The following is a 22,618-nucleotide window of genomic DNA, read 5'->3' on the forward strand; positions in this document are numbered from 1 at the left end:
GCGCCTCTTTTAGTCGCCAGGTAGCATCACTTGCCTTGCACCATGTGGACCATATGGTGCGCAGCCTGTTTCTACCTTCCTTTGGCTTAGATGGTTCCCAAAACTTGGGTGCAGGCAGCGGCTCCTCACAGAGGAACTATACTGTGAACGCGGCTACTTAGCGACATCACAAATAATAAATCACTTGTTGTGACATCCTCAACGCTCAGTGTGATTTGATCATAGGGAGCTCTCATGCATATGACAGGATCATAGATGTTGATTTGTGGAAGTCTGCACACAGACACACTGACTGATTTCCTCCTGTAGCCTACCAGTTGCAATGGGGGGGTTGTGGGGGGCTGAACTGGGGAGATTTCACAGTAATTTCATTGAGTAAGGATTCAGAATCAGAGGATGAATGGTGAATAGGCTGCTACTCTAAGAATAGGTCTGACTTTCACAGCTCTCATCTGTGTGAGTGCTGCACCGTAGCACTTGAAACAGTTTTGTATTGATGTGCTTTTGAGTGATTTAAGATAGAGGTCCATGGGACAAAAATCTATTCACATGCCTCTCCTGTGCGTATTTATTTGGCAACCGTGACATAAAATGGGTCAAGGACCCCTCACAGAGAACTGGATTGCGGGGGAAATATTCATCATCCGCCTCAAGAATTCTACTCCCAGAACAAGACACACCTACAAAAGTAAAAAAATACATTTTCTATCAGGGGCTGCATGTAGTGAAACAGCTACAGCTGCATCTATTCAGGTGTGTCCAACAGCACCTGAGGTACAAGCCAGCTATGAAACGTGTCCAACAGGCGACTCCTGTGGGTCCTGGAAGCACTCAAGACCCTCGTTATTTCACTTTTGTGCCTTGACAAAGTTATACAACAGTGAGGTTGTATCACACTATAACAAAACTGCAGATGCTCCACATCTTTGGAGATGAACAGGTGGTTTCATGGGCCATGTGTCACCCTCACATTATCATATCTCAGCCCCATCCCTATGAAGAGGAAAGTCACATGATAACCCAGTATGAGATGAACAGCCAACTGTTCAGTCGAACCAACATATGTGCAACTATTTCTAACTCTGTTTAAAGGCTACTGGGATGTCCGGCTTCAACTCTCTTTGCTCTACTGATCTCCTTCTTTAAAAAGATTAAAATTGAGACAAAATGAACCAGTCTGATGCAGTTCATCTGATTTTGGTGAAATGTGTTCTAAGTCTTCTCACATCAGTGCTGACAGAGAGTCAGAGGAACTTTCAACCCATTAAAAAAAATAAAAAAACTTTTACACCTGTGTCAACAAGTTCAGTTTTACATAACAACTGACTAAAACTGTTGTTACCATACTTAAAGCTATAGTGCGTAACTTCTATGTGTCTGTAAATATCCGTTTCACCCAAGCCACTACAAGAGGAGATGATACAATGCTGATTAAGCCGTTCGGCTCACCTTGCGGTATTTTTCAGTATTTGCTCTTTTTGTATTTGTTGTCTTGGAGCGACATTCCCGCGCTGGCTCACAGGGAACGACCAAAACAACGCGTTTTACTCGGTTTTACCTGACAACGAGGAGGGAGGAGGAGAGCGCTCCGCTGCTAGAAGCAACAGCTGTTAGCAGCCTGGTGTTAGCCACATCGTTAGCCTAACGAGCAGTAATGTTACCAGGTGTGTAGCCCGTGTTGCTGTGTGTAACATACTGCAGGGGGGCTGTGTGCTGTGACGAGCAGTGTGCAGTGAGTCGTATGTGTTATAGTCCGTGAACCGTGGTCCGTGACCAGCAGCATGTGGTGTGTTGCGAGTGTTACTCCGTGACGAGCAGTACACATTTTGTAGCCAGTGTTACTTACTGTGTGGGATGTGCATTACCCGGTACCATGGAGAGCTAGCTCCAGGGGTAGCGGTGGGGAGGGGAGAGGCGGGTTACACTGGGCCATAGGTGCCGGCCTATTGTTGTAATAACACAGAAATCCTCTAGGGGGCGACAGAAGTTATGCACTATGCTTATTACACTTATGCTTTAATATTAATGAGGAGACAGTTATGGGATGGGTTGGGTGAGCGCTGCTTAACTTTGTACCTTGCTTTCATATTCTTCATTGATTCATCATGACATATTATGGAAATATTACTTTTTGAAGGTGCATAGTGGTCACTACAGTGGACGGCTGTTTAAAAGTCATTCCTTCCTAAATGCAAAGGTTTCTATGGTTGAATAGCCTATCAGCCCATAGAGGGGTCTCTGCTGCACCACTCCATTGAGGTTAATTCAGTGGTCAGTCGTTGTAACTGCAAGTAAATTTTATCTGGATCCAAGATGGCCGCCAGACGGCATATCCTGTCAAACCGTCTTTTCCAGAAGAACCCTAGATATAAAAAAAAATATGATGATATACAGTAACATCTAAGTAATATAATTATTATTTTATTTTTGAAAAATGTATTTCAAATAAGTAATAAATTACAATTAACCATGTGTCCACTGAAGTGGACGTCATGCATCAAGTCCAACACAAGTCATGTAATTGCTTTACCTTTTCTTGTGACTGATCTGGTTGTAAATTATGTTATAAATATAAAAATACATTCCTTTGCTCAGTTTATAGGCTACTCATTTAAAAATATACACTTGTGTGCAGATTAGCTGTAATTTGTAGGGCCAGATAGCAGAGGTCGGCGAAGGAGATGAAGGAAGATGTGCACTGTTAACCTGGCCACACTCAACACCAAATACATCTGCATGCAATGCTGTGTGCCAGTGTGCTCTGGATGCTTTGCCACCTTTCATAAAGCATAGGTTTGATGAACTGAGCATATTACTGAGGTGAGGATTATTGCAAAAGACGTGTTTGGAGATGAAGAGACAGATATTTCAGTTCTTGTTGCCGAAAACATATTAATTCTAGTATAATGGCATGGTAATACCAGTCCTGCATCCTTAAAGAAGTATGGTAACTAATAATAATAATAATGTTCTTCTTGTTGGGGATGTTTTGAAACAAAGAATTGGCTTAGGTGTAAGCTTCAGAGTTGTGAGAGTCGTTTGTCCTCTTATTCAGGCCTATACACAATAGGCCTATTTAATGTTGTATAACGTTGTATACAACGTTAAAATGTGTAAAAATATGTAAAAATGTTTTGCAAAGCATTAAATTATAGTTAATGAATTAACCATAAATCACAATTTTGATAATTTTTTACATTAAATTCATATTGTTTTATGTGAGTGCTTAGTTGCATGTAGTCCACTGGAGTGGACATGTCTGTAACTCTCTGAAAAAATCATGTTTGAAAGAAAAAAAATTGTTTAACTTTTTTTTCATGCCCTAAGAAGGATAAAAACACTTAAGAAAAAAATCTTGACTGAGGCTAACATAATTCATGCATCAGAGGGTTAAAGCAAAAGGAAGTGATATATTTGTGTTAATATAAGTCTTAAATAGTTATATCTTCCGACAGCAATCACTTACATAGAGTGTTTGGACTGAAACACGGGTCTCTCAGTCACTCTGCTCTGCTCTGAGCCAAAGAGAAAACATTTATCGTATCCTACAGTTTTTATCCAATGAGGAGAGAGAACGGCATGCAGGACTGTGTGTGCAGCCAAGGGACGCCGTGAATGTGGCGACGTAGGGACGAGAACTGTTATGGTGCATTCAAGGAAACTCGTATTTTTCCGACCGTGAAGCGGTACCAGTTCGATCTGGTACGAGTTCACCGGTCAGAAGTTACGAGTGGCCGTTATAGTGACTTTCACCGGTAAAACAGGTCGGAAAAACACGAGTGGGTTGCCTGGAACGCTACAAAGTCGTAAGTTGTGACTTGAAGCTGTAATTTACGAAAAGCCTGCCTGGAACGCAGCATTAGCGAAAACGACCGGACCACTTACTTCTGCTTTAACTTATATTTGGGTGTTTGTCTTGGCTTCCAGCCCCCAAAAATGTGAGAATTGACAAAAATAAATCTATAATTTTCAGGTTCCCTAGATTGAAATCCATGTGGCTATACGAGCTGTTCCCTCAGTTGTCTTCCAGTGTTTTGAAATTGCATAAACCCACCCCTACCTGGGACTGGTAGAAGGGGTGGGGCAAGCAGTGGTTCATTTGCATTTAAAGGGACAGGCACTGAAACCAGCTGTTCTGAACAGGGCTGTTTTGAGAGGATGAAAAGAGCTGTGATGTTTGATCCTTGGGGTATTTTGAACAAAGCATGTCACGGACATGTCTTTAAGACACCTGGGGACTATTTTAATTTGTGGAAAGGGGCAGAATATGTCTCTTTTAAATTCTGTAATGAATGAATAAAGTGTTGCATTACTTGGAAATATGGATTTTTATTTTTGGGTGTAGTTGTTGTTAAATAATCATTATTAAACTACCTTCTCTTCTTTTTTTCTCCCACACATCACAAACTGCATTCATAACTAACCAAGTTGGTTAACACTATTATTATAATTAGGTATCCAAGCAGAAAAGCTGGTCATCCCTGTTATTCCTTCTATTTTCAGTTTATCACTATAACCCAAAAAATGCATTAGGCTACAGCAAATTTCACCAAAATGTACAACAGTTTTTTCTTTTCTTTTTTTTTCAAATTCCACCTATTACTTTAGCACCAAAGATTAGTCTCTGACCTCAAGGTACTGGCAATTATGTTTTCAGAATTATTACAAAAGTAGCTGTGGTAATGTTTTCATCATTTTAATCTGCTGTTTGGCTTTTAAAAATTTTAAAAATGTTGCAATCTTTTTGCAACCTGCTCGGACCCCGGTTACTGCTGCCTGCGGCTGTGTTCTGAAAGGCTCAGTTCATGTGGTTGATAGGCCGAGGAGAAAAGGTAACTCTTGAGGAAAGTGTTGAAGAGTTAATGAGAGTATGAACCTCCCCAGACCACATCTACTTTGTTTGCTAATGTGTTACCGTGCTGCGGCTCCCGGTCCAGATCTGTATGCATGGAGGGGACGCGGAGCCGCTTCGGGACCCGAGTGTCACTTTGCTGCACATCCAACAGCAGCTCTCAGAATTACAGCTTACAGCTTCTGAGTCTCATGAGGAGCCGCAACAAGATAAGTTCTTTACCTCAACATCGGTGCGGCATGCTGTTATGATATTGGACAGGAAGCAACAAATGACAATGCACTGACAGCTTTGGATGCCATCACTGGGGAAAGATACAAGTGACACATGGCAATGTTCTTGTCTGGTATCAAATGTCTGCTCGAGTGTAAAAGCATTGATGGCTTGTGTTCACAGGCTGCAGTCTGCATTCTGTAACGCGCTCATCAGTCTCTTGGCTTCACATTGAAAGCCTTTAAAGGAGACATATTCTGCCCCTTTTCCACAAATTAAAATAGTTCCCAGGTGTCTTAAAGACATGTCTGTGACATGCTCTGGTCAAAATCCCCCAAGGATCCAAAATCACAGTTAGTTTCATCCTCTCAAAACAGCCCTGTTCAGAACAGCTGGTTTCAGTGCCTGTCCCTTTAAATGCAAATCGGCCACTGCTTGCCCCGCCCCTTCTTCTGGTATCAGGTAGGGGTGGGGTCATGCAAATTTAAATCCTAGTTACATCACTGGAAGACAACTGAGGGAACAGCTCTTAAAACCACATGGATTTCAACCTAGGGAGCCTGAACATTACAGATTTTTTTTTTGTCGGTTTGTCGGTTCTCACATTTTGAGGTCCAGAAGGCAAAACAAAAGAGCCTTATTCCCATAATATGTCCCCTTTAAGTGCACCACGTGATACAGTGACGGAAACACTTTTCCACATTTCATTGTCCATCTTCTCGTAGTTGGGACATTACAACAGAGAAACTTGAACACAACAGACGTTATCCTAAAACAAAACAAAACAAAAAATACCCATGCTGCTTTGTGTGGATATTCAGTCCCAGCCAATACATTTGCAGTAACTCCAGACTAATATCGGTGATATATTTTTGAATATGGCCTGCAATACAAAAAGAAGAATCCCATCACATTCACCAAACTGTTATTCAGTTTATTTGTGGGCCTTCATTGAGGAATTATGATGATGTCTTGTTCTGGAGAAATTGGACAAAGATAAGACTTAATTAAAATTATATCTGCCTAGGATGCAACACAAGTCCTGTCTGTGCGCACGTCTTAATGGTTTTTAAATTAAATCCCCTCCCTGACCTCAGCAAAATCTAAGATAGGTGGTCTTAATTAGAGTCAAGGGTACAAGGAGCAGGGGATTCAGGGGGGGGGCTGAAGCACCTCCCTCCCCGACACAGACAATTAGGGCTGCAACATTTGGTCACATGATGTCATTTGAACACCTCAATTAGCTTCCGCTATCGGTGCCATATATGAGCTTAAGATGAGAGAGGGTTTTAATAACAACACCATGGAGACAGGACAGAGTAGACTAATGTCACAGGTACTGTACGTGCGGCGGTTTTCTGCCATCAGCTGGGCGCGGTGGCGTCTTGAGGATGAAATAGAGATGGCAATCCATTTCAATCCATGTCATGTGGATTAGGTTTTTGACCCCCATTGTTCTACTTTACCGCAGGTCAGGTACATCCGGCGACCTTGCTGAAGCTCCACCTCGAGCGAGGACGCCAAGCATGCAGAAATGACAAATTAGAACGGCATTGTTTGCTGCACGGCTCGCATGAATCATTCTGGATGTATCACACAAACACGGACTGAGGGAGAAGGAGGAAGGGGGGGGGTAAAAAGGAAAAAAAAGAAAAAGAAAGAGCTAAACTGTGCTGCCTGGATCAACTAGCCATGCTCTAAAATATGGGCTGGATGTATTGATTTTAACATGCTCAAATGAACAAAGCCATTTCACTTAAATCAACGTGGTTTTGATTGGTTGCAGCCGCATGCAGCCCGGCTCTTCCTGGCAGATTGTGTTTCTCATTTATTTCACTTATACATGCAATGACATTCACATAATTTCCTGCTGTGACGCATTAACACCAGACCCTGGGTGGTTTATTCAAACAATCCACGCTAATCTTCATTCATATCATGCAAGGATGGGCAGAGCCAGTAGACAATGGAGCATCCTCTGACCAAAGCAAGCTAATACCCCAGCAAAAAAAAAGAAGAAAAAAAAGAAAAGATGCGTAGACTGAATAAAGAGCGCTCACTCAGTGGACTCGGATGCTATTGGCACACAGACACGAGTGTTACGCAACTTATTCAAAAGAGGATGACAGAGGTCAGTCCAACAAAGTGCTGTGAAAATACTTTAGATTCACACAGAGACACACACACAAACTCACACACATTATTTTGAGCTTCAACTCATTTTTTATAGACAGTGTCTAGGACACAACTTTTGTTTTGTTTTCCATGCAGGTGCTCCTGCTGCTTCACTTAACTGTCAGTGCACTGATCTGAAACCACGACAGGTAAACACGCTGACAAAATACTGTGTGAAAAATGACCTGAAGTATCAGTTTTAATGTCAGGAAAACAATTTGGATCCATTTTGACAAAAAAAATAAATATAATTTTACAGTGTAGATATGAATCCAGCATGTTTTCATTTGACTTTAAAACAAAAACAGATGAGTCAGGACCTTTTATTTAGACATCTTCAGAATTATGAAACTAAAAACAAGGAACGCCATTAAGTGCTCTGCCTCTACAGAGAGTCCTGTAGGTGAGTCAGCAACTCTAAACACTGAAAAAGAAGAAATGTTGTCTGACTCATCATCTATTCATTCATATTTCTTCCTTTTTTTTAAATAAGGAAAAACAAAACATTCTTATATAAAAAAGAAAACAAAAATGAGCTCTTATTCTAAGTGTATTTTTTGTTATTTTATTATGCTCATGTTAATGAAATCACAATCAAGAGGGAAGATTACATGTGTCATCTCTTGTCTTGTTATCAGTAAGCCATCAGCCCCTAAATAATCCTCAGTTCTCCTTCCTCTGTGAACCAGACTGATTTCTAATAACCATCATGGCGACTTGAGTCAAATTTAAAGAGCACAATCGTTAATCCATTCCAACAAATAACTTTCTGATTTCACTTTGACTGGCTGAAAACACAGGAGTGGCTGTTTTTCAAGCTGAGAGCCGACTGATTGTTTCTGTTGTCTGGGGGAAAATCCTTTTTTTTCTCCTTCTTTTTCTTCTTTTCTCAAATACAATAACAAGTTGATTCAGGTCCTCTTTATACTTGTAGGAGCTTAAATGCCCCCTGGCATGGAGAGGTCCAACTTTGATCACAGATAACTACATCTGCCTCAGTCTTGACTTATCAGACAGCATCAGGCACGTGAGGGGAAGAGGCTGTTGGTGTCTGCAGCCGAGGCTTTAAAAATGTGAGGTCTGTCTTTTTTTTTTCCTTCTCTCCGAAGATGCTGTGTTGTTGTGTTTTTTTGTGTCACATCACATGTCTCTAGCTGCTAATGCTGCGTGATGTGCCGCAAAGTCAGTCAATGTATGCATTGTGCAAGGGCATGAATTATTTAAGAAGCTGCTAGCTTTAAGTGACTGGAATGTTCAGACATCCTCCGTTATCAATAGGTGTAATATTCAGCGAGCTCCCAGCAGGCGTGTGTTCAGCAGATATGCTGATACACTATCGGAGGGTCCTGCGCTGACCTCGGCACGACTTCTTCCTCGCGGCGCGTGAGTGTCCATATTAAAAGCGCGTGCACAGAGAAGGATATGGAAGATGTTCGAACAGGGTTTTCAACCGCATGTTCGGTTTGACTTTTTTTTTTTTTTCCTCATCCAATCTGTCAATATTTCAACCGTTTTTTAGAAGGGCTATTGACTAAAAGTAATGAACATGAAAAGTGCTTGAAGGTCAAAGCTAAATCCTCCTGCATTAAGGTATCCAGCTTATGTTGGAGCCTTGAAAGTATGAAAGGCATCAACAACAACTCGGTGTCTGTGTGTGTGTACGATTTACACTCTCAGTACAAAGGAGATTGACTTTAAATGTAAACTTATAAAGATAAAATGTTCAAAGTTAGTTTCAGTGTCAGTAAAAATGAAAGAAAACACGAACAACATTTTTTTTTTGAATGTGACTCACATTTGAGTCAAATCTAAGATGTGCGAATGGTTTGGATAATGACAACAGTTACCTTGGTGGGTTTTAGACTGCGTTAGGATAACGACACAAGACTAATAATGAGAGAACACAAACTATGACGGACAGCAGCTTCAACAATCACTACAAATTCCTTCAACATATTCATTCAGCGCCGTCACAATGTAATTCCCAGAGATGGCGGCTGCGGTTTTCAGCAACAACGCGAACACGGACGCCATCTCATCCCTAATGTCAGTTTCATCAACATTAAACTGTTCATTTGTATGTATGCAAATATATCAGTCTTTAACCCTAAGGTTATAAACAATTTACAATGACAGTAACGGTGTCCAACGTGAAGTGAGAGGAGCGGCTGCTGCTGCTAATGCTTATTTAGGCAGAAACTGTCATCCCGGAGATGGATTCTGCTCACTTCAAGGTGAACGCATCTGACTGAGCAATTTCCATTCAAATATTAGTCAAATGGAACTAATACCTCTGGGTAAAATGAATCAATAACTCAGATCGTATTTGACGCTGACATATGGGCATTTGGGAAAGTTGGGAATTTCGGGGGGTGGGGTGGGGGAGGAGAGGGGATGGAGGGTGGTGGTGGTGTGTGTAGGGGGTATTTAAAGAGAGGTTATACACAATTTCAGACAGTTAATCATCCAATTTCCATATCAGCAGGAGTCAATCAGAAAGTAGAAGAAATGCTGATTTATTTTCCCAGGGCTACTCGGCTTGCGCTATGGGAGGGGATGTGCCAGCAGAGTATATATATATAACACACACACACACACACGCACACACACACACAATGCTCAATGAAGATTTGTTTAGAAAGAGTATGAGTTTGCAGCGCTGGCTGTGGCAGAGAGAAGTCTTTTCTTCTCATATTCAGCTGGTGTCCTTGGTAGCCACAAGCAACAAAACCATGCAGCCCTCTGCATATTCAAAATGTTAATGATGGCTCTTATTTGCATTGCACACTTGCCGGAGACATTATTTTAAAAGTACTGCTGGTGATAATGAAGTTCCATATCTGGTATATACTATATGTGTAAATCTGAGTTTAATCACAGTATAATGGGCAGAAAAAGCTCTATACTGTGTTCACAATGTCCCTATAGTTCTAGTCTGTCTGGTCTGTGTAGTGTGGGCAACACGCCAGGGGAAAAAAAAAAAAGTGTTTAGAAAGAAAACGAATCTGCTTGCTGCAAAGATATGCAGGAAGAAAGAAAGAAATATGTTGTCAATGCAGTTAGAGTGCAAGGCTCCTCGGTGCTGTTATTGATTTGTCTTCTAAAACACAGTCCAGATAGCATCATGATGTCCATTTAAAAGAGTTGAACACAGTAAGGGAAACTCAGATAACAAGTACGTGAACGATTCGCCACAACTTTAAAACTATGTCAGCTCTTACTGAAATACAGATGAGTTGCCACATGGCCAATTTAAATTAAATCTTGTGTTAGTTACAGTGATTTTCTGCAGAGTAAGTTACTTAAACAGAGAAGCAAACAATTAAAATGTGAAATCACTGCAAAAATGAATTAAGTTCATGTTGATTGATTCTATTATAATATGAAATAATATTGTGGTGGAAATTGACTTATGTGTAGAACATGAACTTAACTTAAAGTTATGGACAAAAGTTGAAGTTGTATTATCTAACTTTTCTAGATTTGAAAAACTGAAACTGTTTAGGCCAACGTTTTTTACCTAGCTGAGCTCTGTACATTTTCCCAAATGTTTCAGACTTTTTCAACCCAGAGAGATCCCTGAAGTAATGTTCTGTTTCATTTGGTCACCTGCCAACGACACACTGCACAGGCTTTAAAGGAGACATATTATGCCCCTTTCCCACAAATTAGAATAGTTCCCAGGTGTCTTAAAGACATGTCTGTGACATGCTGTGGTCAAAATACCCCAAGGATCAAACATCACAGCTCTTTTCATCCTGTTAAAACAGCCCTGTTCAGAATGGCTGCTTTCAGTGTCTGTCCCTTTAAATGCAAATCTGTCACTGCTGCCCCACTCCACCCGTTCTACTGGTCCCAGGTAGGGGTGGGGTTATGCACATTCGAAACCTAGTTACATAACTGGAAGACAATTGAACCATAAAACCACACAGATTTCAATCTAGGGAGCCTGAAGATTACAGATTGACAATTCTTGCATTTTGGGGTCTGGAAGGCAAGACAAACACACAAATAATATGTTAAAGAGCCTTCAAAAAGTGATATTTCCATAATATGTCCCCTTTAACATTTTACTTTTGCCAAGCTCAAAGAAGAATATATAGTCCATCAAACAGCATCAAAGTCTGATTTTAAATGTGGAATTTAGTGTTTTGTATAGATTCAGTCACAAATCAGTGCTTTGGGGGAGGAGGGGACCTATGGATAAATTCACCCCAAGTTAAAACCACTGAGAGACTCCTAACCCAACAACAACAACACTTCTGTTGATTTTGTTTTGACTGTAAAACCTCCAGTAGCATTATTCTAAACTGTGAGTTTAAGGTATTGTCAAGATCCTTAAGAACATCCCAGTCACGATGGAAAAAAAGAGTCATTGACGAAGTCGGCTTCTATGTGAGACTGTATACAAAGACCATTTGCATACTCATGTTCATTGAAAAGCATCACTTCCTGCATCTATATGCTTTGAAAAGCATGACAACTCAATCACAAGCATACTGAGACTGTTTCATCTTTCAAAGCATAAAAACACTTGAAAAACTATGGTGAATTGGAAAATGCAATGACAGTAGTATTCAGACACAAACATGAAAAGATGTAAAATATATGTAAGAAGCTGCTTAGACATAAAATCTACTTTGCATTTCAGTTAGAGTCCATATTGTGCCTGTTTCTTTGCTATTGCATTTTGGAGCAATGTCGGTGTCACGAGTGCTCAACAGACTGTGGAGGCTTGAGTTACAGTAAAGAAAGAAAAGAGGAAAACGGAGTGGAGGAAGACTGGCTCAGTGAATGTATGGGTGACAGAAACTTTCTGAAACTCAATGTAACTAAAAACCTTTTGCCCACATCAGAACATTTGGACTGTGATTCTATCCATTGAAAAAATAACAAGATTCCTTATATGAAAGTGTCGTCTTCGGGGGGAGAATAAAAAGAAGAGCCATGGGGCATCTGTGGAGCAGCTTATTACGACCCATGGTCAGGTTTTATTGTGAGTCGACCTCCACCAACTGTGGTAATTATTATGAAGAACAAAGACGGATATCTGGTGACGTAGAATAAAGAGGAACAAAGTGAGCATGAGGACGAGGACGAGGAGGCTGAGCTGGACCGATGAGTCAACCAACACACGTCCACTGTTCATTTCCTTTACTCAAACCTTCAGTCAGGGTTTCTGTCCTTAAATTTACATTCATTGTTATAATCAAAATGACAACTATCCTCCAACCACTGTCTTCTTCTAAACCGAACCAAACCGTTTCATTACCTTATACAGTATGTGTCTGTTAACATGGTAACATTGATGTTACCATGAAAACAAAGGAAGTGACTTGTATTATTCAGTCTTTGTTGTTATAGCCTGGCCTTTGTCATGACATGAAACAAAGGTAGATAGATAGATAGATAGATAGATAGATAGATAGATAGATAGATAGATAGATAGATAGATAGATAGATAGATAGATAGATAGATAGATAGATAGATAGATAGATAGATAGATAGATAGATAGATAGATAGATAGATAGATAGATAGATAGATAGATAGATAGATAGATAGATAGATAGATAGATAGATAGATACCCATATTTATCATGCAGTAAAGCACTCTGCCATTAAACTTGACCTTGAACTGCAAATAGCTGTGTGCATTCTGCTGTTCTCCAATACATACCAGTGGCCAAGGCCTCACATGCCAAGTTCACACAAGAACTTGGATCAACAGCTCTGTTTGCCTGTTCCGTGTGCATGTATGCAAGCATGCATGTGTGTACGAGCGTGTGTCTCTGTGTGCGTGAGAAAGCGAGAGACCAAATTATTGGCCGCGATTATTTGTTGGAAGGTCGCGCACTGTCATGAAGCCCTGCACTTTTATATCGTATTACTGTTATCAAATAAATGTGAGCCATATGGAGTTTTAAACAGCAGCATCAATCAATTCAACAGTACCATTCTGGCCTGCGAGATACTGTAGTAATTCAATGTCTGTTTTTTTTTTCTTGTTCGAAATGGATGGGGTCAGAACGTGCAAAGTTGAAATGATTCCTCTTACATTAACTGTGCTCACTCCCAGTTAAATCAAGAAAGGTTGGTAAAAAAAAATGATGATACAGTATGGGTATTGCAATATCAAGAGAGTATGTAGTGATCTGGCCACATGGTGTGAGTGCAGACAGTGCTGAGCTGCACACACATGAGCACAGACACACAAAAGACACAGTGTAAGTGAGTAGATGCCCCGCTGATACTGAATTGGAGCAGAGTGGATCATGGACAGACCGTCTGCTCGCTTTCTGTGGTTGTAAATAAAACTTTCGGCCCTAATTCCATTTTCCTGAGGGAATGGAGGAAATGGGGCAAAAGGGACAGTCAACAAGAGGTAGAGAGGGAGAGAGACCCTCCTGCAAACCAAACACACACATTTTTTCTTCTTTTTTTTGTATTTTCTGAACCGATGTGGTTACAATGGATAAAAGCAGCAGTGCTAAGTGCTTGTTTCACATTAGAGAACTAACAGTGATCTCCTGTGTGAGAGCGCCGTGTTTCATCGACCCGCCCGTCCACCTCCAGTCACCTGACCTCTTCCTTTGCTCCTGTTCTAATTACCGCAGCCCACTGGATGTCATCTGACAGTGGCAGTATTTGTCAGTATTTGTTTCCAACAGTGTTTTCACAGGTTGAAGTGAATCCTGACTTCCAACGGTTCTACTGATTAAGTCATTACAGATAAATTGAAAGTTCTTCTAAGAACTGAGATCATATTCCTATTTTTTTCTTTGCCAATTTCCTTATTTAATTAACTTAACTCAATAAAAGGTGATTGCTTTCCCTGCATGTGTCACAACAACTCCAGCAAATGGCTCATCGGGGCATTTTGTTCAGCCATAGCTGTTTTCTTTGGCCAACCAATTTCTGCGCTCACTGTATAAAAGTCTGGAGGGCACAATTACAACTGGCAATGGAAAGGAAAATGTTGGCATTGAGAAGAAAAATGAGGTATAATCTCACTCATTTTTCTTATCAGTGGAAGTCCAAGAAGCCTGAGAGGGTACAGTATTTCCCCAGATAAAGGTCCAAATGATATTCCACTCACACAAACAGCAACGCAAGAAGTACATAACGGTCTTTACTATCTCCGCCTGGTGTCCCTAAAGGTTTGTTGTGAAATGAAGAAGGCCGAAGCATTTTCCTCTCCATCAGGTGGCTCTGGCCTTCTGTATAAAGTACACATTTTTATTGTGATGATTTCCTGTGCCGTGTCATTATATCCACTCCTTCTCTCATGGTCATAAAAAGTACTCACAGCTAAGACAGTGAGGGTGCAGTGATTGAAGACGTTTGCGGTGGCATGACTCGATTAATTCCACACACTAGATCTTAATTAACTCAGCATAACCACACAGATGATTTGTGTGCCGATGGGATTTGGTCAATGGGGATGATTGCTTGAAGTAGATATGCTCATTCAATATTCATTATCTCTCTGTCCCATTTTCTCACAGGGCAGAGCAGGTCCTTCACAAGATCAAGATATCTTCCCTTTGTCCTCAGATGCATAAAGAGTTTGATTTGAAGCCTTCATGTTAAATTAATTCTATAAAAAAAGGGTGGAGTATTTTAAATATTTATCAGTTGTGATATATTTTCTCTCTACATTTAAACTCAATTTTACCTTCCCCCGTGAATCAAACATCACAATAAATACATATAACCGTTTAGTTAACATTGAAAATGGCTTTTGAAAGCACAGAGTCTCATATGTCTGATTTCCGAGCCAGTGTTTGCAGCAAATGGTATTACAGAGCTAAGAATGCAATGCTGTGGCTTCCATTTTCAGTACGTCTGTAACAAAGATGAGTGAAAAGGCTTGGGGGGAAGGATTTATTATCCTTATCAAAAGCCAAAAGAGAAGACAAATATAAACCATTCTTCTGCTCTTGGCCCTTTAGCACAAAGCCCTGGGGAGTGGTGTGAAGACAAGCTAAAATGTGGTATTTAAAAGTGTGTTGAAGGGAAACGCCACAATTTTGCACAAACCCATAATAATATGATCAGAAGCACAGCATAATGGGCTCTTCTGAAAACCTGTTATTGCTTCCATCATATCTGTGCTGACGAACTCTGTGGTGGAACACTGTGGCCCTGAATGTGGCTGCCGCCTCTCATCTGCTCTGTGTGCGCTCTCTGGCTTTCATTATTCCGGTCGCTTGCAGGGTTGAATGGTTATAACAAATGCATACAGAACCAGATCAAACTCTATGGACTCAAACGAGTTATGAATTTCAGTTTTTTCAAAAATAAATACATTAATTAATTCCAGGACCAGACTGTAGAGTTGAAATAAACTTTATTCATGTGTCACTGGACTAATTGTCTGATTGTTTAGAATACTTAGGATTTAAAAAAAAGAAAATGAAAAAACTACCTTGAAAATATATTTGATGATAAGAAATGTGTTGTAATTAAACTTATTTAAAAGGTACAGTGCATCAGATGTGGGCACAGGTTCAATTTAAACTGCTTTAAAAAATGTACTGTTGTGTTGCAGAACCACGCTGAGGCACTATGTTTGAAATGTTGTAGAGTCTAGTCTGCCCACAGTAGAAGAACAACTACCTGCAGAGCTTTACATCCGTTGCATCAGTAATTTTAGGCTTATCTTATAACTGATGGCTGTACATTGAGATTGACATGATTGGGAGTGTGGATCCAGCAGACCAAGTGAGTACATGTCAATCACTTCACCATATTGTAACTATCTCCTTTTCAAGGTCAGGCAGGACTGAGAGTTCAGTGGCCTGTATGCTCGCCTCTTTCATTGACCTGCAAATGACGCGGCTGTGGTTTGAATTATCTGTGGATGCTGGTATGCCAGTGAAGGAGGCTATAAATGCAAAGCATTTACCACTGTTACAAAATAAAATCATCTAGATGTCAACATATTTCACTGGGTAGGGAAAAATATTTATAGTTGCCTTTTGACAGTCAGTTTGCTGATCATGTGAATAATTAATAGCTACTATATTAAGGCAAAAAAATATTACACAACCAAATAATTGGTCTCATTAGATGTGAAGCTGCTTTTAACACCACTGATAACAATATTTCACATGTCATTGGCATGAAAGGGACTGCCCTACGCCAGTTTAAGTCATACTCATCAGATAATAATGACTTGGAGTACCGCAAGGCTCTGTGCTTGGACTGATTCTTTTTACATATTATACTGTATGCTTCCCTTAGAAGACATTTTCAGGAAGTCCCTCATACATTTCTTTGAAGATGACACCCAGTTGTATTTATCAGTAAAGCCAGATAAAACTGATCGGCTGGTCAAACTTCAGCCATGTCTTCTCACCTATGACAATATTACTGACAGGAAGTAGCAGAGCCGCTTACATCTTTAATGTGTTACCTTTTCTGCATGGGTTCCATGAAAAATCAAGAACAGATTTTAAAGTCTTCCTCCAAACTCCATCAAATGTTAAACAACTCATAGTTCCCTATTTTCTCAGAAAATACTCTGCCGTTTAAATGATGGCCTACTTGCCTAGAAATTCCTGGAGTAGCATAGGAGGCAGAGCCTTCAACCATCACGCTCCTCTCCTGTGGAACCAGCTCCCAGGTGGGCCCAGAACTATCCCTAAGTTATGCTGCTATAGGCCAACAGCACTTGGGTAACTCCCATGGTGCACTGAATTCCCCAACTCTGCCATCTCTCCATGCATTTATACCTCACATCACACTACTGAATGTCATTTGTGTTCTCACTTCTCATGCTCTCTCCTACAGTCTGTGCTCCTTCTCTGCAGGTGAGAGTGACTCTGAAGCTGCAGGGTCCAGATCTGCCACTGCTATGCAACACATACTAACAATAATGATAATAAAAATCATGAAAATGATAGTCAGGGAAGCCAATAATCTTCTCTCTGTTGTTATATTTTATAAAATGAACTTACTTAATCAAAAAAACAAAAAAAAAAAACAAGAGTTAAAGCAGAAGTAAGTGATATATTTGTGTTAATATAAGTCTTAAATAGTTATATCTTCCGACAGCAATCACTTACATAGAGTGTTTGGACCGAAACACGGGTCTGTCAGTCCCTCTGCTCTGCTCTGAGCCGAGGAGAAAACATTTATCGTATCCTACAGTTTTTATCCAATGAGGAGAGAGAACGGCATGCAGGGCTGTGTGTGCAGCCAAGGGACGCCGTGAATGTGGTGACGTAGGGACGAGGACTGTTATGGTGCGTTCAAGGAAACTCGTAGACTCCTGTTTTTCCGTCCTGTGAAGTCGTACCAGATCGATCTGGTACGAGTTCACGGGTCGGAAGTTACGAGTGGCCGTTATAGTGACTTTCACTGGTAAAACAGGTCGGAAAAACACGAGTGGGTTGCCTGGAACGCTACAAAGTCGTAAGTTGTGACTTGAAGCTGTAATTTACGATTTCAAAAGCCTGCCTCGAACGCAGCATTAGCGAAAACGACCGGATCGCTTACTTCTGCTTTAAGATAAAACAGAAAGAATTATCCATCTTCTCATTTTAATTTTACCAAAGATGTGAATTGTCGAATCAAACAAGGTTTCCCGTTATAGCTGTATGTTGCTGGATGAGTAATGTGTCCACCTAAAGAATCCTTTGAGTTGCATCACTCCTCTCTCTGAGTAATGGCCATGTGTAAGACTTTGTTACAGGAATGTCAGTAAAATATTGAGGCAGTTTGGATAAACTGATTGCAAAGGCTCTGTGAACTCATCCAGGGCTCTTTGAAAGGGTTAGATAGCCTTCCAAACACAGTTTGATGGATGACCATGCAGTTGGCTGACAGTACTACTTGTGTAACAACCACAGTGTGCAGTGAATTGGGGTTAAACACTGACTGGAAATGCTGTTCTGATGTTGCCAAGTGATACTTTATATGATTTTAAAATGTCCTGCAGTTCTGTGTTTCTGTTGGCTTTATCTAATATGCAGTTAAAAATACATACAAAGGAATTAAAGTTCAAGTCAAGGTGTGGCTCTCTCAAATTTTAATACCTTTAATAAAATAAATTAAAATCCCGTGGGAGGCTCACACCTTAAACTCCAACATATTTTCACTAATTACTCCAAATAAATGGCTGGTAGATCGTGACATATGCTCACTGAACTACACAAATAAGCTTTAAAGAATATTTCTGCACAGTTACATTTCAATATGAAGTCAGGTGGACTTCATGAGGTGAACTTTGAGAGAGACACCAAAGAGGACAGCTGTGCAGTTAACAGATTTTTTTTTTCTCTTCATAATTTTATCTCTTCATCTGCAGAGACAGCAGCCTCCAAAGATCACAGTCCCCTGGGAATGGCATCCTCACTTTAATTTCTTTAGCTTTGGTATGAAACACCAAATCAATAGAGGGCGTTTGGATCACTACTAAACTTTTGTCTCTCACTTTTTGATGCAGTTATGCTGCTGTTGAAGATTTGTTTCTGCAATATTTGTACTGTCCTATCTCATCAATTATTTAAAATTCATACTGGGATTCTTAGAAAATTTGAAATTTTGCAATATAATATTTCTATGCAGCACAAAATAAGTGTCATTTCCCATTTTTCACTTGCTGTTCCCAGAGCTGGAACCACATAACAGAACAATTTTGGATCCAGGTCCAAGTCAAGAAAATCCACTATTCTAAAGGGCTAACAAATCTGTCATCTCTCTTTTCTATCTGTGAAACAATTGAAACAAATTGTGGTTTAATCTCCAGGGTGATGACACAGGAAGTTAAAGAAAAAGACAGTGAGTGTGTGTGAATTGCTGTGATAGGTTGATGGACTTATCCACTCTCTTCTTGCCTTCATCTTCTGCAGTAAAACAAAAAGCAGCACAAATTCAGTCCTATAACACAAGTGGAGGACTGAAAAGACGTGTTTTCAGGGGACACTAAAAAGTTATGAACCAGAGTCTGCGGTTCAAGGCCAGTTTAACACTTTTAAAATGTAAAGCATTAAACGAGTGCATTCCATCCCTTTTTTTCTTTTCAAGTTATTTTTTTTGTTTTTATTCTGAAACCATGAAATAGTGAGAGAGAGAAAGATACTGAACTATAAACCCGCACCTCTGCAGTTATAACTACAGTTTCATGGAAACCCTGCTCCCTAAAGCTTAGTTGTTTGTTTGCATGTTTTCATAAGTCACAGTGTGTTTAACTCTCAGAGTCACTGTGCTTTTGAATTTTGTTCAGCCAACAAGTTTAAAGGGATAGTTCAACATTTTGGCAAATTGGCCCATTGCCATAATCACTATAGTCATACAGTATAGGAGTAGGTTCGTTACCTTTATTTGTCGGCGCAAGCTATTTTTAGAATGGCAGAGCAGAGCCGCGAGCTGCTCAGAGCTACGCTACGGAGGCTCATTTCTTGGTTTCCCTCATCAAACTCATCAAATACACAATCCAAGAACTCCAAAACGCTCTGGTGGACAAGTTGTGACCTGCACATTCACCACGCTATGAGATAATAACGAAACACTACGAGACAGAGTTGTTTTCAAGGTAAATACAGAGACTGCCTGCTGAAAAACTGCCCCTGAAGGCAACGCACATCAACAGTTTTGCATGAATTTACCTCAAAAACGACTCTGTATTTGGGAGTTCCACAGGAGAGGAATAGCTCGCACTGACAAATAAAGGTAACAAACCAATTATGGCAGTGGGCCAATTTGCCAAAATGTTTAAAGACCCTGGCGTTTGAATTGTTAGATTGTATGAGATCGCAAAAGGGGGTGGGCCAAGAGCTTCATCTGTGCCTAAAGGTCGTCATGGTGTCCAGGGAGGCTATAGGCCTTCCACTGATGCACTTTATATTTTACAGTGTGATTGTTTTTATTTATCCAGGGCTGAGACATATTTTGTTTCTCTGAGATTAAACGGCTCAATGTCATCAAGAATGAAACTGCACATAGAATCAAACATTTGTTAGACGCTGACTGACGATAAGGGGCCCTGTATCACAAGGGATGGCATTAACAGCTTCTCCAAAACCATTGGCTGAGGTTGGATTGTAGATCACAACAAAGAGCTGCTAAACAACACACATCAACTCAGATCATGTAAAACCATAAGACAGCACAATATCAAGCATATTGCCCTGACAATGTGTGGGCCCAGTCTGCGGGAGAGATTAAAAGAATCAATCATGGATAAAAAGTCAGCAGCAGACATGAATATTAAAATCACCTAGAATTAAAAACCTGTCATATCTGTGTAGGATTATTGACAGGAGCTCTGAGAATTCATCTGTGAAGCCAAGAGAATATTTCAGAGGGTTTATACAGCACAGACACCAGGTATTCACTTTAAATAGAAATGGAATTGAGAAATATATCAATTTCAAGCAACGGGAGAGCGGCCATCGCCCCAGAGAAACAGGTTCGCTTGGTTCCATTTTATTTGGGTGGCTGCTGTCCAGTCTGTAGAGGTCACGTCTTGTCCAGGGGGAGTCAGAATTACAGATAAAAATCAAACCCTGCTGCCAAATTTTTTATTTTTTTTCCAGGCGCTAGTTGGGGCTTAATAGATGATTAAAATGTCCAACACCATTTGACAGACTAGGGATGAAGCTTCATTACACATCTTTTGCCCAGATTCACTGATTCACAGGCCTGGAACAGCTTGGCTAATCTAGGCCAACGTGACTAGTTAGGTTAGCCACCAGGCTACAATATCCTAGTCAGCGTGGTCAAACTGCATCAATGTAGAGGCAATTATGAACAGAAAAACTGCCTCCAGCCTAGCACAAACATATTTTCTTTGTGTTCATGAAAAACTAATTTGGGTGACATTATGTCAGGGAGGATGGGGAGGAGGACAAAGCTGCAGGACAACATGCGTTGCCACAGCTACACAAAGTATTATGTTCTTTGTTGTGGAACAATCTTGGTGGTGTATGAACATTGAACTGTCGGCTTCTTAAAATATTTAAGAAAATGTTCCCCCTGGCCTCCCTTTTTTTTCCCCTAAGGTTTTTGGGCTTTTACTGTGATAAAAGCTGGAAGAGAGAAGAGGGAGAGAGAGAGAGAGAGAGAGAGAGAGAGAGAGAGAGAGAGAGAGAGAGAGAGAGAGAGAGAGAGAGAGAGAGAGAGAGAGAGAGAGAGAGAGAGAGAGAGAGAGAGAGAGAGATGGGGAAGTCAGGGAGAGAGGGTGAAATGCAGTACTGCCAGGTGAGCCATAAATAGGTAGCTAATAAATAAATAATAAATCCAAAAGCCATGTTCCCCATCACACTGCCAAACACAAAGGTGGCTTTTGGGTGAGAATTACATCACTAGCTGGAATCTCTCACTTAAATATTCATGTGTTTTCCACAAATACTTCACCTGATCTGCTAAATGGTTCTGAAACATGTCTGCTAGGATTTAGAGAAAGTGGTTTATGAAGTAAGGTGTTCAGGGGTGAGCAGTCAAGACTGGTTATTTTTGGTTTTATTACAGATTCAGTAAAGATTTGAAATCTTTTTTTTCCCTCCTTTTCTTTTTAACTGCTGATTATAATGTTGTTCTGCTACTTGTGTCGCTAAACCTAATAAATTAGCTCAGAATGAAAAGGATTCCGATTTAATGAGCAGATTTAATGTCAGATTTATTAAAATGCTTTTAAATAACTGTGTAGGTGATAGGTGTTTTGGAGCCCCAGTTGGAGTCATGCTGAGGACACCGTGTTGTCTCCAGTGCAGCGTGGGATTTAAAGCCACGGCTGTGTTTTATTGAAAGATGGGCTGGAGAGAGAATGGGATAGTAAAAGGAGTCTCTTACTTAAGACATACGGTGAATTACAACTCTTCAGATATAATTTTCCAAACATATATTTCTCTGTCAGTTGAGAGACATGGAGTCCTTGATGGTACGTCTTCTGCCATGAGGACAAGAAGGTACCGGTCATAAATAAGGAAGGTCACCATGGATCTAACTCCAACCACTGGCAGCTGGGATATTTGCTTCCTTTGTCCATAAATATCCAATCCTCCTATATTCAACAAGAGTCCCTCAAGTCAGCTGATGATGAATATCCGCACTAACCCTGAAATGACTGAGCCGGCGATGATGACTAATGTCCAATGACTAATGGCAGCAGAGACTTGTGGAGCCACAATCCTTCACTGTCACTGCCTCACCCAGATGACCCCTCTGCGAATTCAACTGTGGTGGTCAGTTGGGACTTGTGGCCTTTTTGTCATTCAACATTAATAAATGTGAGGGATTTTCCTCTTTTTTTCATGCCGCACAATGATTGACAGCTATAATATACCAGATTTAAACATTTGTAAACAGTTTTGAGTTCGCAGCAATTGAAAATGGAAAAAGACAACTATTTTTTTTCTTCACAATATC

The 22,618-nt window shown here is 40.4% G+C and overlaps 1 protein-coding gene across 1 annotated transcript in view; it reads right to left on the reverse strand.

The window, feature by feature from the left end:
- opcml (opioid binding protein/cell adhesion molecule-like) overlaps positions 1-22,618 on the reverse strand; it is a 336,839-nt gene that overhangs the window by 188,483 nt on the left and 125,738 nt on the right. The window lies entirely within an intron of this gene.

This window comes from Trachurus japonicus, chromosome 14 (assembly GCF_045865225.1).
Source record: "Trachurus japonicus isolate A0001 chromosome 14, Traja_1.0".
NCBI lineage: Eukaryota > Metazoa > Chordata > Actinopteri > Carangiformes > Carangidae > Trachurus > Trachurus japonicus.